Genomic DNA, 16,130 nt, shown 5'->3' with positions numbered 1-16,130 from the left:
AGTTCTGAGGGTACTTCTTTAAGATATGCCATAGAGTTTTTAATATTTGTTGATGCTATGCTGCAACCTTTTCTTTCAAAATTTTCTATGCCATTCAATGATGGGCAAACCATGATTACTTGTTAGGTTGTCAAGCCATTGCTGCAAGAAAGAACTAGGAGAAAGATACAAGTCTTAAATGGTAATGGAAGAGATGAACTATTGAAGGTATGCTCATAGGAGTCTGACTAGTGATTCCCCTTGGGAATTTCCTCTTGAACATGAATGAAACTATTGACTTTTGCAAAGGACGAGTCACTTGCAGCTTGTCATGTAGCGACCTGCTCATACCATGCCAAGCTGAATTCATTCACATGTTCCAGAATATATAAAATATGTACTACACCAACTTTCTGAATGACCCAGAGAGTGAACACCAAGAATTATGAATTCCCTTGGCTTTCCCACTGCAGACTCTAGGGTTGCAACTGATATGTATTGGATGATGATCTGCAATGTCAACATTTAGAAATGCACACGATGCTTGGATACAACCATAACACAAAGCATTGTACCTTCTCTCTTATCCAAATGCAACCACAAGCATCAGAAGTTACATAAAGCGATGATCCAAACACACCATGTATCCAAAAAAACACCGGTACCTCGCTTGAAGAAGGATCATATCCAGCATCATATGTCGATCTGGTTCGGACTCGAGCTTGAATTTAGATGCAAATTTGCATACCAAATCCAAATCTGACTATTAATTGGATTCAGCTTGTTTTACCAAATCCGACTAATGGGATTCAAATTGTGTTGGGTATCAGATGTAAATCTAAGCCTTTGACATCCCCAGTTCAGATTCAAGATGAAACACTAGGTTCCAAGACACGTTTCTTGAACAAAGGTATTCTTAATTGAGTCTAAGCTTGTGTTTGGCTTCACATGAAACATGTCTTTCTATCATAAAAAAACTTGATGATTATGTTCACTTCTCTCGATTCTCTTTCCCACTAGGTGGGTACCCATATTTTTCTAATCAATTAAATTGTTTAGTGAAAAGAATGACTTTTCCAATGCTAAAGGCATCTTGGCGAAGTTCTATGGGTGCATGTGGCTTGGGTAAAAACATAATTATTATTACGATTATTAGAATGTGGCTTGGGTAAAAATATACATACTCGAGGCAAAAAATCATATTTGGGCCAAAAATCCAATTTGAGATCTATATTCGACAAATATCTAATTTGAGATCCTTATTTGGAGCAAAATTCATATTCATGGCAAAAATGCCATTCAAGGTCTACTTTCGGGGCAAAAATCCAATTCCAAATCCATATTCATTTAAAAAAATCATGATTTTAGATATAATTTCGTAATTGGATCCATATTCAGGTAAAAAACCATAATACATTTGTTAAAACATGTAAAATGGTGGATGGATCGGGTTATATGATCCAAAACAAAGTAATTCGACCCATTATCCTTGACTATCCAAGTTGTCCGCACATCATCATCAAACAACGAACATTTGGAATATAGCATTTGAGTATGATCCAAATAAATGTTGGACTTGGAACATTTGTTACAGAACGAACATAACCAATGTTCTGTTTCGTTCTTTTTGTTCATTTCATCCAACCCTGGACAAGCCATCAAACATACCCTAAAGGATTGGTCTGGTTTGTATTCAAGAGCGTTCAAAACTGATCCACAAATGGGTCAGTTGTTGAACCTCTTCATACTGATATTTGGAGGATCCATCCAAACTATCAAAACTATTTATTTTATATTTTTTCCAATGTGCATTTATATTTTTTTCGTAACAGAACAGGCCCAGCCCGCTTTAGAGTTGAACTGTAATATTATTATTTTTTCTAAAGCCGAATCAACCTAGTCCTGTGAAGGACTGGTTCGGTCCATACCCAAACCCCATTTGGGTCTGATCCACTCCATGACTGCTCTAACCACCACATTTTTTTTCTTTGAAAAACCTACTAAGAACAATCAGTCCCAGCCTTAGCAGGGACTGATCGATGTCTCTTCGATTATGGATTAGTGTTGTCTCATGCCTGACCGAATCCACACCCATAGCGATCTAGCATGCAACTGATAGACTCATTTTTTTTCTTTTCAAAAAAAACATCATGACCAATCCAGATTCGGTTTTACTTACATGAGCATGGATGATCCACATATGGATCAGTCCATGCAATCGGGTATAAGTTTCATAACCAATCTCAGTGCTTATCAGGTATGAACCGATATAAATCCTGGCTTATACTAGGATCGATATATGAGTTCAAATTCATTTGCACCCGGAGTGTGCTTGTGCATATGTGTCTCCGCTTACATGCATCAGATTAGGACCCCTACCTTGCACGTGTCAAAAAAATCAGAGTCGACACCGCAAACACCAAACTCATGTGTAGGCACAAACCGAACGTCTTCCAAATAATAGTTGTGGTTCCTCGATCAGCCACAACCCCACTCATGTCTGAGCCCTATGATATATGTGGAGGAAGAAGGTAACAAAGAGGGGGAAAATGAGAGTGAAGGGAGAGACGAAAGAAAAAAAAAGGAGCCAAATAAGGGGGAGGGCGTGTGAGCCCTCTCCTATTTATAAGATTTTCTGAAAAAACAAAATTTTAAGACTTTCTTTTCCTTAAATCTTTTCCAGTCCAAACTTTCCAAAAAACCATTTTAATTGTCTTCCTAAATTTTTTTGTTGACATTTATCAACTTCTCAATTATTTGTACATACGTATTATTATTTTTTGTATAGCCTAACCTTCTATATTACCCTGAATATGCCATATACACACACATCTATAATGGATGGCCTTACAAGGAGGTTCTAGCCATGGACTATGTGCCCCCACTAGGGTGGTCTTGTTTCCAAAATTTTGAACTTAGAAATAATATCAAGATAGCCTTTTATGTTTTATTTTGAGAATGCTTAATATTTATTGACTTGGGTTCCTTGTTAAAGAAAAATTTCTAAATAAAAATGTTTTTTCAGTTTTATTTTTTATTTTTAGATTTCTTTATCATTTTAGGCAATGTAGGAAGTCCATTAGACTGGGCCCATATATTAACCAAAAAATACGTATTTTTTTACGAGAAAGTGAATGATGCCAGGATTGATCTATGGTCCTGCTCTAATCGGACTAAGCTCTAGGGATTAGCTTGTACGCTAGTGTTTAATAGTCCATTAGAACTAAGTTCATGAAAGAAATGCCAAAAACAAGAACCTTTTGTCAAAACGAAATATAAGAAATAAATGAAAAACTTTTATTTTTCTTTTGTTTTGGTTAGAATTTTGGACGGCTTACAGGTATTTCAACTCATCATGAGACTAGATCCAATTTTCATATTGGACTTGGATCCAAGTCCAACTCATAATTCGATTCCAACTCAAGAATCTGAATCTAAAATATCAAAGAGCCAAGATCATTTATGAACTAAATATAAACTGAACATCAATTAATGAATTATTTTTAAATAATTATCCAAGACAAATTAATAAGTCTTTCTTTTACAAAAACTAATCCCTGATCCAAAATTGTTGGTTCTTAGCCACCACCCACAACATTCCAATCGCTTCGACTTATTCATTCATTACCTGAATAATTGTAATATAGAGGTCAGACTCATCAAGTCTCTGTAAGAACACGATAACAATGCATCTAGATATAAATATAAGCCTACATGAAACATGTATCTTTCATAACATGTGCAATGCAATAATGTAAAATAATGCATTCAATTATACAACAATAGCAATCAACTCAATGCAACATATTCCAAAACATGAACATATCTAATATTAAGCTTCCACAATATTAGGACATGTTTCAATACAAGTTTTTACAAAATAAATATGTTCAAGTGTAAGGCTTTTGTTTCTCTCCTATATGTATCCCTATGAGTACTCACAAGGCTAGGCATTGAGATGAAGAGCCCACTCAGGGGGTTTATTATGCTATGTATCTTAATGACTCGAGTGCCTTAACAAATCACTCTCACTATGGACAGTTTGTGACCAAGAAAATTTTTCACCAGTGGCAACATAACAACAATAAGATGCATCCTAAACTTTTACAAAAGACATAAACCTACCACCTAGGATAAATTTAGTAGTCTAGCCCCTAACTCTGAAGATTGGTGACCAATGAGATGCTCTTGCCCTCATAAATAAAGTACGGTCCAACAGAGTTTTGTACCACCTGCCCTCTCTATGGTAAACCACAATCTGAATGGGTTATGAGGTCCTCTTAATTAAATATGTCATTGCATTTCTCATATGTGTTATATATTGTTCAATACTACATAATTCAATAGCCTAAGTACCTTTCCAAGGTAACTTTCACATTGCCTTTCATGGCATGAGCATCGTACTACCCATTCATGGTAGTTAAATAGTTATATTAGATCATCATGTTGATAACCCATTTAGTATGCTCTGATGCCTCTAAACCAGCCAAACATCTTACCTGTAAAGGCAATAACCAAAATATTATGTGCGTATGTATTCTTTATTTTTGTAAATTGGTGCACTTCTATCACTGCATGAGTTGTCATCAAACCCTTGCTCATTCATGAAAAATTCTGTGTGCATGCATGCTTTTCATGTCTTACAGTACACCATCGCCTGCCACACACACATATATTTGTGCACTCATGGCACCACATTGGTTCTTTTGAACCACAAATTCATTCATGAGTATCAACAAATGTATGTATCACTACAAGGATGATAGTCTATAGCGGCAACTATTTTTATTGTTATTGCACTATTTATTGTAGTTATAGGTCTATAAAGGTGACAAAAAAAGGCCACAAATTTTTGGCCTTTGTTGATTAATAACAGTGACATTTATAGGTCGCCGTTAATGTGTGACCCAACATCGGCAAAGAGTTTCCCCATAACTGGGAACACCAACAGTGGTGACACACCTTTTAACAACGACATTTGTATGTCACCTTTATAACCTGTAACGGGGACTATAACTCACCAACATAGTCGATAACGGCAAGAAGTAAACAATTAAGTCTCCATTATAGGTTATAACAGTGACAATTAAGTCATTGTTATAGGTTATAACGTCAACATAGGGTAAGGCCAATAATGACAATACAAAAATGTTGTTGTTATAGACCTTAAACTTGCAAAAAAAAGTTTTTATATTAGTTATTTTTTTTATATTACATTAAACAAAATGACATCTATTCAAATATACACTTCAAACATCCTCAAACATACATCCATTTAAATATAAACAAATACTTTAAACATCAATTCAAATATAAAGATACATTTATACAACCTTCTCAAACATTCATCATCTCTAACCCCCTTAAACATATATCTATTCAAATACAAACATATACTTCAAACATCAATTCAAATATAAACATACACTTCAAATATCAATTCAAATATAAACATACATTAGTGTTTTTACATCCTGAAATATGCATTCAAATATAAACATACACTATAAAAAACAAATACACTTAAAAATATACATCCTCTCCAACCTTCTCCCCTATATCCTCTCCAAACATGTTATAAATGCATTTCAAAAAAATATATATATACCCTCTCCAACCCCTCCCCTATATCCTCTCCAAACTTACAATAAACACACTTTAAAAAACAAACACACATTCTTTCCAACCCCCTGCCCTACATCATCTTCAAACCGCAACAAACATACTTAAAGAATGAGTACAATCTGACAATTCAAAAAAAAAATTTAAAAAGAAACAATTATAACAATGTTGATGATGATGACAAGAATATGAGAATTCAGTATAATAACTTATAGATATTTTAATCACAATACGATTGAAATCTCAATAATGTTTTTGCCCTTTTCAGCACTTCCATGAGAATATGAAAAAGCATAAAGATAACATTAACAAAACGTCTTTTCATATTTAAGAGGATATCAACTTCAATTTAATAAAAATATATATTTAAAATCAATTTACAAACAATAAATTAAAATTAGTTTATATATATAAAGATAACATACATCTATTCAAATATAAACATACACTTTAAACATCAATTCAAGAAAAAAAATATTTAACATTATACTATATGAAAAAAAATAAACTTAGGGAATAAAAAACATATCCTCATATGATAGCTCTAAAGGTACGAAGATGATCCACTAGTTTATATAACACACTCATCATTGGTTTCTATCTATTTATTTCATTCTGTAAACAATAAATTAATAATCTATTAGAGTCATCATGATAAGCAATATGCTATATAAAAAAATTTAACTTAGGGAATAAGAAACTTACCCTTATATGATAGCTCTGGACGTACGAAGACGTACCTGACTTGATAGTTATTGAAGCCTTTCGTTGCTTGATTTTCTTCTGATGCATGAAAGCCAGTCTGGTTGTGGTGATGATATTTAGATTCAGGTGCAACCTTTATCTTTCATGAAATTACACATCAGAATATTTATCAATCATCTTCTGAATTATCTCGGTATAACGGCATGGGATCTTCATTGATGGTGTGGGGAGTAATGAATCAACCCCTCTGCAATCATCTTCCTGATACACATCGTTGCCCTATTCTTCATTCAATTCAGATGAAGATGGTAGAATCTTGTACACATTTATTGGTATTATTTTCTGCGCTATATGCATTTAGCTCTTTGTGGGATCTCTAATATAAAATACTTGCATAGCTTAAGAGGCTAAAATAAAAGGATCCTTCTAATATGCTAGGTGAGGCATGTTGACACATGCAAAGTATTCATCCATATATATTTGCTTATTATCAAACCAATCACATCTAAACATTACACTTAATTTTGTCATATACATTTAAATTCAATAATATTTTTTAGAACACTGTAATAGTTTATATCAGATAACGATAAATCGCTTTCACACTTAACCATTACCCAACTATTCTGAGAACTACGGTCTTCACCGTGAGACTGTGTATAAAACCTAATTTCATTCACATCACAAGTTTGATAGAACTATGATTCACGCTCAAGTTTTCTTACAAGAATTCATAATTCTAGAGAAGTATCTGTGTGATTCTGTAAAAACCAACTTGCAAACTCCTGGTCATGTCGTATTGTAGCTTCCTAAACATTGTTGTACAAGCTTTGGATTCTATAAAAACAAAATTACTGAAATATTTTTTTCATTTTCGTTAAAGCATCTCTTCTCGATGTCCTTGCACACAATCGTCTAAACATATCGCTCAAACGGTTTACAGGTATGTCGATTGTCTTCTTTAGATATTCAGGAATTGCAATAGAAAGTAGGCTCTGAAAAAAGATGTGGATACCATGACTCTTCATTCCAAAAAATTTAGCATTGTTTATGTTTACGCATCGCTCAATGTTAAATGTGTAGTCATAAAAAAACTTCACATCCTTTAACCAATCAAGAAACTCCTTATGCATACTCAAAAATATGTATTGTTTATGTGGTTTCTTCGGTGTTGCACCGCTTTTATCTAAGTGCAAGTGATGACACATCTTTTTGAGTCTTAAGTCTTCCTGTGTATTTTCATTGTCCTTTATTTTCTTCTTCATATCGAGCAATGTATATAAGATATGGTCACATATGTTCTTCTCAACATGCATCACATCTAAGTTGTGTCTTAGCTTCAGTGATGACCAATATGGTAGTAAAAAAATGTATTTTTTTGTCTAATTTTGATATTGTTTATTATTAGTACATTCTTTTATTTTTTCACCAACCCGTACTTTTCTAAAAGCAATAATAATGTTACTTAATTGTATTTCTAAAAGCAATAATAATGTTACTTAATTGTACCTCTAGTTCACCTCCAGATAATTCATTTGGTGTGTCTCTATGCTTCACTTTATCGTTGAACTCTTTTTTACGACGTCATGGGTGATCGACTGGTAAGAATCGATAGTGTGTTATGTAAAATGTCTTCTTGCCGAACTTCAAGCTATCTGACCTTGTATCAATGTTGTAAACTTGACATGCAAGCTTTTCCTTAGAAGACCACCCCGATAAGTTGTCATATGTTAAAAAATCATTGATAGTCTACATTACCACCGCTCACATCTTAAATACATCTTTAGTTGATGTGTTGTATGTGCTATTGCTATCATCACATAACTCTTGCAAATCTTTGATTAACGATTACATGTAAACATCAATTTTATTTTCAGATGCCTTTGGTCCAGGGATGAGTAGGAAAAGTTGTATGAAAGGATCTTTCATGCATTTTCATGGAGGCAAATTATATGACAATAGTTGCAAGATCCTTAAATTTTATGTTGTATTTTGAGTTAAATATGTGAAGTATTTTATGTATATTTGGCATATTGACCTAAGGATATGAAACAAAGAAATTTCTACGATCCAACTATGCTTAGGATACATACACATATATTCTCAATGATTTTCGCCGAAAAAAGTTTGGAGAGCCATACCGAGTTTATTAAGCAAAACAAGAAGTTTGTAACGAAAAAATCTGCTTAGTCTCGACAAGATGAAGCCGGTGACCAATTTTGGTTTTTCCAAAAAATATCAGTTTGCCCTCGAAATACACAAGCCTCACGAAATATTTGTGAGCCCCACATAAAATACTCCATAAAAGCAACTAGTGGGTCTCATAGAGACACAAATGTCATTTTATTACTTTTTCCCTAAGTCTTGGGATGTGATAAACCTTAAGTCACATCACCTTTATAATATTTGGATTTGGATCTTTATCTGATCCAACCCATACCCAAGACCCATATAAAAAAATTATAAATAGGGGTGAGCACCCCCTTTAGACCCCCCCCCCTTGAGTTTCTCTCTGCTCTTTCTCTCTCTTCTCTATCTTGGTTCTTGCTTGGGTCAAACCCACTTGACTTGGATCAAGTCCACTTGAGGTGAGCTTGAACCTGCTTGTTCTAAACCGAGCCTACTTGGGTCAAGCCTACTTGTAATACCTATGATTTTTTATGGATATTCTCACAAATAATAAATTGACAATAATAACAAGAGATATGAAATAGATAAATTAGATTTAATCCCAACATTTTGATGAAAGAAATTTAGAAAAAAAATAAAAGACCAAGTTGTCCCGTCGACCCTAGTAAAAATCGCACTCAAAACCAAAAAATTTTGAGAACAAAATTATGATAATTATATCAAATTAAAATTTAAAAGAATTTCACATGAATTTGGAATAATTTGGCATACATGTAATGTCATTTTACCAAAAATTGAATTTTAGTTTTAGGTATTTGAAATCGAAAATACCAAATAAGGTTAATTAGTAAATTAATGGTTGTGGAATGAAAATTTGCAAATTAACCAAGCTTTATAATTTGGTAGTGGTCCATAGGTGGGGCATCCTCTTATGGGGCCCAACCTACGTGACACCTTATCCTAGGTGGCACATAAAGTTAAAAAAAAACTAAGAGATTTTAAAACTTTTCAAAAAAAACAAGGGAAACTAAGTCTAAAGTTTCTATAAATGAAAACCTTCCTGGAGGGGGGGGGGGCATCCCATCCTAGAAGGTTTTCTAGGATGAGCTAACAAACAAAAATAAATATATATATATATATATATATATATATATATATATATATATATATATAGCAAAGTCAATACCTTGCCAGTTTTTGAGATTTAGAAAGTAGGCTAAACAAGGGGGGGCATCCTATGCTTGTGGGCCCCCTTGCTTACATAGCAATATGATGTACATAATAATGTACATCATATGACTTAGACATGAGACTAAGGTATGGCCTTAATACAAAAAAAAAATGGAAAGAAAAATTAGGAAAAATAAATAGGAGATACATATTAGCAAAAAGAAAAGAAGAAAATTTTTTGAGGGTTGAGATTTTATTGTTGAATTAAGGAAGGGATTTAGAAAGAGTAAGGGAGGATATAAAATGGCCGAGGGGTTCATGCCCCCCTATTTGGCATTTTATATTGTCTTCTTCTCTCTCTCTCTCTCTCTCTCTCCCTTTTTCCTTCCTTTTCCCTTGCTTTCCTCTTCCATTCTCAGAGCTTAGGAGGTCTCTACCTCCATTAGACAAGAGCTGAGAAAGGAGCTATAGCCACACTTCGAAAGGCGGGAGTGGATCATGCTGCCAAATTGATCTTTTCAGCATTCATTATCATTTATTCGTTGAAAGAGGTAAGGGGTTCTATTCTTTACCCACAGATCAAAACTCATATGCATGAGTTTATTTTGATACTGAATAGGTAAAACCCTGCATCGAACCTCTCATACAAGGATTCAATGTTGGTTCTATCATATTTAATATAGAAACGATTTTCAAAATTGAAAATCACTTTTAGGACTCAATTCCAACTTGAATCAGTTATGAGAATAGTATAGAATTTAGATTGTGTACATATATATTGTGTATGCATATCGTATCTGATATTCCCAATTCAGGATTGTTTGGATATAATTTATTACTTATTAGAAATTTATCATAACTCATATAAAATTATTTTAGCACTAAATTTTTTAATGTAGATTCACACACATGTTAGTTGTCTATAGGAAAAAACCTAGACCTAAACTCATTATGAATCAGAGAATAACAATTTCATAAAGACCAAATATTTTCTATTCATAGAACAATCATGTTCGATTCAGTCTTTCTAAAGAAACATCTTTCATGTATTACATAGAATGAAATAAATTTTGATATTTTTATTGAGTATAACTTGATATGTTTGGCATGAGTCCCAAAAAAACTTAGTTAAAACTCATTTCTTACAAAGAATTAAAATTCATGCAATACAAGTTATTTATGTTATTTAACAAACTATTTTTTAAAAATTATAGGTTCTAGACCAAACTTTTGAGATTTTTAATTTTTAAACCATAAAGAATCATACTACAAGATTTTTATCTTGTGTTCTTTAGTATACAAACTAACATAAATAAAAATACCAGTCATAAATCTAGAATAATTTGGGAGCAATAAATTTTACAAGAATATGCAGCCTAAACAAACTTTCTGTCAAGACATAAATTATGTGTCAACTTGCAGAGGTCATATCTCTCAACCTTACACTCATTTGAGTTCAATTTTTTTTATGGGATTGCTTCCATATGTTTGAAACATCTCCTTAAATTTTTAATATTTATGAGTTCACCATTTTGGAGAATAGTTTTTTCTTTCACGCTTGTTAGAATAAATAAACAGGACAACATGCAGTTTCAATAAACATATTAAGAAACTTGTGTTTTTATCAAAAACACCAACAACATACAAGCAATGATTTTGATTCATCATAAACACATCACACACATATATATACATATCTTAGCATGCTAGAAATACAAAGATCTAATTCATAACATGAATCAAACATACGATCCAACCTTTTTATTTAAGAGAATATATTTTTCTCAAAACTGATTTTCGAAAAAGAATTTTGGATTTATGAAAACCTTCATGATTAAACTCATATCAGTACCTAGGTGAAACTAGGATGATATACATGTAAGAATCATCCACAACATATTCATGTATCTAGCTCTATACACGGACGCATAGCTATGGTGTACCTACCTTAAAATAAAAAGAATTAATCAAAAAAAGGATGTCTTACAAGCGTGAACACCAACTGATCCCTATCCTACCTATGTGCACCACCAAGATGCAACCACTTCAACACCAACTTTCGTTCCAAGAGACGGGTGGGTAGAATGAAGAAGGAAGAGAGAGATAATAGGAAATAGGCAATAGGGAGAGAGAGAGAGAGAGATAACTCAAGGGGGAGTGTGGGAGGAGGTAAAGAGGCTTGCTTTTTATAATGTTCTACTTGGTTTCCTATTCTCACATAAAAACTTTCTTCAGGTTTCTCTCTAATTTAAATTTTCTTGAATTTTAATTTAATTTTATCAATTCTAGCTAATTAGGATTCCTTCATTAAATATGAAACAATCTGACCCATTGGCTAATTAGACTTATTTGTGAAATAGAAAACTAATAACTAGTTTGACTTTATGCCTAAGTAGGTGATCTTGGACAAGTAGAAGGGGTCCTACCATATGGATTCAACTTTTTCAATTAAACTCAATTAAATTCAAACTTTATCCTAGTTAAGTCCAAATTGAAATCCAATCCAAATTAATTTTTAATTCAAATTCAATTAAATTCTAAATTCAAATTGACATTCAATTCAAGTCTAAATTCAATTAAACCTCAAATTCACATTCAATTCAATTCCAAATTAAATTGAAACTCAAATTTTAAATTGGAATTAAATCTCAAATTGAAATTTAACTCTAAATTAAAATTAAATCTCAAATGAAATTCAAATTCACATTAAGATTAAATTAACTTCAAATTCAAACTTAAATTGAATTCTAATTCAACTTTAATTTAAACCAAATTTGAGACATAAAATTCATCATTATTGATTAAATAATTATGAAAATTTTATGGTTATTACTCATCATCATTGTAGAAAGGGCTATCTAAGCTCGATGTGAGACTTGATTTTTCACACTTATTTCATATTTTATTTAGATTTAAGTGTGATTTGTCTAATGATTTGTATACTCATCCTTTTGGATCTTTTTTGAATCTTGGTGGTGTCTTTACACCATCACACTTAACCTTTTTATAGGGTTGCATACATGGCACATTGATTTTCACCGCTAAAGCCAACAACTAGGGTGATGACATTCTTAGCGAGGTTGGTCTCTTCTCATTGGTGAAGAAAAGATGCTAGCTTGAAAGCAGTGATTCTACTTCTTCAACAAATCTGGATTCAATTCAAGTCTTCATCACAAAACCATCATATCCGCAAGCTTACAATAGAAACTCTAAAAAAGAATAAAATTATAGGACTACAATCCTACATTTGAAAACAAAGATTTTATTTTGAAAAAAAATCATAAAATATTTCTTGAAACCAACTTCTTTTCAAAATGATGTGGGGCACTTGATAGTATGAAGTTGTATCATTCCTCCCCAAGTGGCATGGGATAATCTAAACAAGACTGAGATTTTCGTAAGAAAGTTGACCTCTAGAAGCTTTCTTAAAAACCTATCCAGCACCACCCAAGTCACAAACAAGAGAAAACAAGTGTATGCAACTTAGTGAGAGTGTATAGAAAAAAGAAATCACAGGAAAAATACAAGAGAAGAGAGAAAAAAATACTTACTTGGACATTATAAAGCCCTCGCTTGTTATGAGGTCAAGTCTCCCCACTAGACCTGAAGTGAAAATCAGTTAGTGCTTTGCCTCTCTAACTGAATATTCTAGTAGGAAAGGGCATTCTCAATAGGAAAGACCATTCTACTAAGTTTGAAAAAAAAAATCCTAAGGTATAGTAAACAACTTTAAAAAAATCACATTAGAATGTGAGAAAATCCTAGGCAAGGAGAGGAAAAAAGAAACTATCCTAATTAGGAAGAGTGCAAGGTACTCTTTATTTTTCCCAAACTTGGTGACCAACCAAGTGGGAAAGCTAGCCTAGGAAGACTACTTAGGAGAATTAAGCTATCTAGGAAAAACTACCTATCCTAAAGAAGAAAGAATACAAAAATTACCTAATGGGGTTTCTCCCTGATGCGAATGAAAGGAAGGAGGAAGGTACGTGCTCTTAAGTTTCACCAAAACTCAAGCACTCAAGTGGAGGAGCTCACTCAAGCTTTCAATATGTGAAAAATAAAGAATGGAGCAGTGATTATAGGCTTCCTATGGAAGAAAACCTGCTAGGGTCATTGCCATTTATGCCATCCCCTCTATGGTCAAAGTTTGGATCGGGTACAATTTAGATTCAATCGATATCCACCAAGGTTGCTGCTAGTTGGGTCAACCGGCGACAACAACTCTCATATGGGTCAATTCAGATTGAATCAAATCTAGATCCAATCTTAATTTGGTGAGGTCGTCGCCAGTTGGAGTAACTAGCAAAAAATCCAAGTCATCACCAATTTGGCCAACTGTTGATGAACCTTCACTGGGCCTAGGCCACTCGGATCAAATCAGATCAAGACTCGATCCAAACCCAATAGGTCATCACCAGTTGACTACTATCCTATTGGATTTAGATCTGAGTCAACATAGGTTTGATCCAATCTTGACTCGATCCAAGCTGGGTTGCCAATAGTTAAATTAATTGGAGATGACCGAAATGGATCTCGACCCAGTTCGGGTCAAGACCTAGACTAGCTTGTTTAAAGGAGAATGCCTATATCTCAAGATTTATAAGTCCATTTGACAAGCAGTACGTTGGAAAGCTAACGTCTTCCTTTACAATCAATTTTTTAGGCTCAAAACCAATTTTATTCTTTGAAATGTCATAAATGCTTTTGAAGTAGGTCCTACTTTTCAAACAAGTTATTTTTAAAACTAGAACATGTTTTGGCTATAACCTTCCACTTTCATGTCGAATCGAAGTATTTTTTGGTTTGTTAGAAAAAAAGAAACCTCTACTTTTAATTGAAAGTGGTTGAAAATGTTATTTTATGGGTCAAAGTTTGGCCAAAAAAGTTGGTTTCATTTTAAAAGTCCCTCAAACACCAAAAAACCTTTCAAAAATATTCTTTGAAAAAGTACTTGAGTGTGCTTGGTGATGGTGGGGACAATATGAAATTCCTTCTTTTCCAAGATACTTCGTATTCTCAATGAATAACGAAGTATTTAAAGGTTCACACCCTGAGACTCGAGAAATGTGAATGAACACATCCTGATTTTCTACTAGTCATGACATGACATGATGTCAGAGACCAACTATCGAAGTTGGTTTGAGGAACCAGAAAAATTTTCGGTGTCAACAAAAATAAGAGGAGGATGGGAAAAAGGAGCTTGTCCAACTTATGGTTCTTCTGGATAAGTGGGCAACGAGCCCAACAAGGAGCTACAACTCACCATAAAAGCGTGATTACCTTAGATTTCTGAGAAGAATCAAGGTTTCATAGATCGAGGTGGGGGCTATAAGAATAGAAGAGATGCAATCGGCTCAAGTGATAAGTTAGGTAACTTGTGTGAATTGGCCAGCCAAAGGAAAGTTATCAAAAGAGACTCAGCTGAAATGATAAGCAAATATTTATCATATACCAAGAGAATGGAGGCAAAATTTGTACTTTATTACACTAAAACGAGACCCTATATTAAAGTTGCTTGCTTTGGAGATATATCGAGATAACAACCCACTGAAAGCAAGTTCTGGGATATTTTGTTAGTGAATCAAGTTTACCATGAGTGTCCGGATCATCAGACCTTACTTGCCCAACACATGCAAAAAAAATCCTATACCGATTTCCCTCACATAGTCTGACCAAATTTTGGTCTTTAAAACGATAAAAAATTGGACCATCTTAGCGGTGAGAAAAAGTTTTCACATGGCAAGAGGCTCCTACTTGCCATCCTCTTGCTCTATGTAAATGTTTGTCGTGTTGGCCCTACCATTAAAGCTGATAAATGAGCTGAACAAACCGAACAGGGCATGTTCGGGCTTGGCTCGTGTATCAGAGGACCAAGCTCGAGACTCGGCTCATGTTCATATTTAGCCAAGCTGAGCTCAAGGTCGGCCTGTCCCTAAATGAGGCAAGACGAAAATGAGCTAGCTCATGTAAAAACATTTCATGTTATATACATGCAATATATATTTTCTATATATTATACTTAAAACATATACATTTTTATATATTAAACTTAATAGTTTATATTTTACATATATATTTTTCATGGATCCTTCTCTTTATATATATATTTACATTTTTTTATATATCACAAATAAAAAATATTTTTTAAATTAATAATGTTCTTTTAATATTCGATATTTTGTGCATTATTAATTATAAGTTCTATACATTATGTTATATAAGTTCTAAATGTTTTTAAACAAGTTTGTATATTTAACTTCATTTCAGGTTTGTCACAAGGACATGCACAAAATGTATTGGTTATTGTAAATGATTAAAAAATTACGAAGACGATGATTCTTAAAAAAATTATGAAAAATAATTAAATATGCAGTCCTCGCAAATATTGGTCTTGCTATTCACAATTTTTTTTGTGAACTTTCTCATCCTCAAAAATATTTGTTATTTTTTGTGAACTTCCTCATCCTCGCAAATATTGATTATTTTTAATAAATTTTTTTGTGAACTTTTTCATCCTTACAATT

The sequence above is a fragment of the Nuphar pumila genome, chromosome 3 (assembly GCF_984573655.1).
Source record: "Nuphar pumila chromosome 3, dmNupPumi1.hap1.1, whole genome shotgun sequence".
NCBI lineage: Eukaryota > Viridiplantae > Streptophyta > Magnoliopsida > Nymphaeales > Nymphaeaceae > Nuphar > Nuphar pumila.
The sequence above is the reverse complement of the archived record's forward strand: the minus strand, read 5'-3'. Positions refer to the sequence as shown.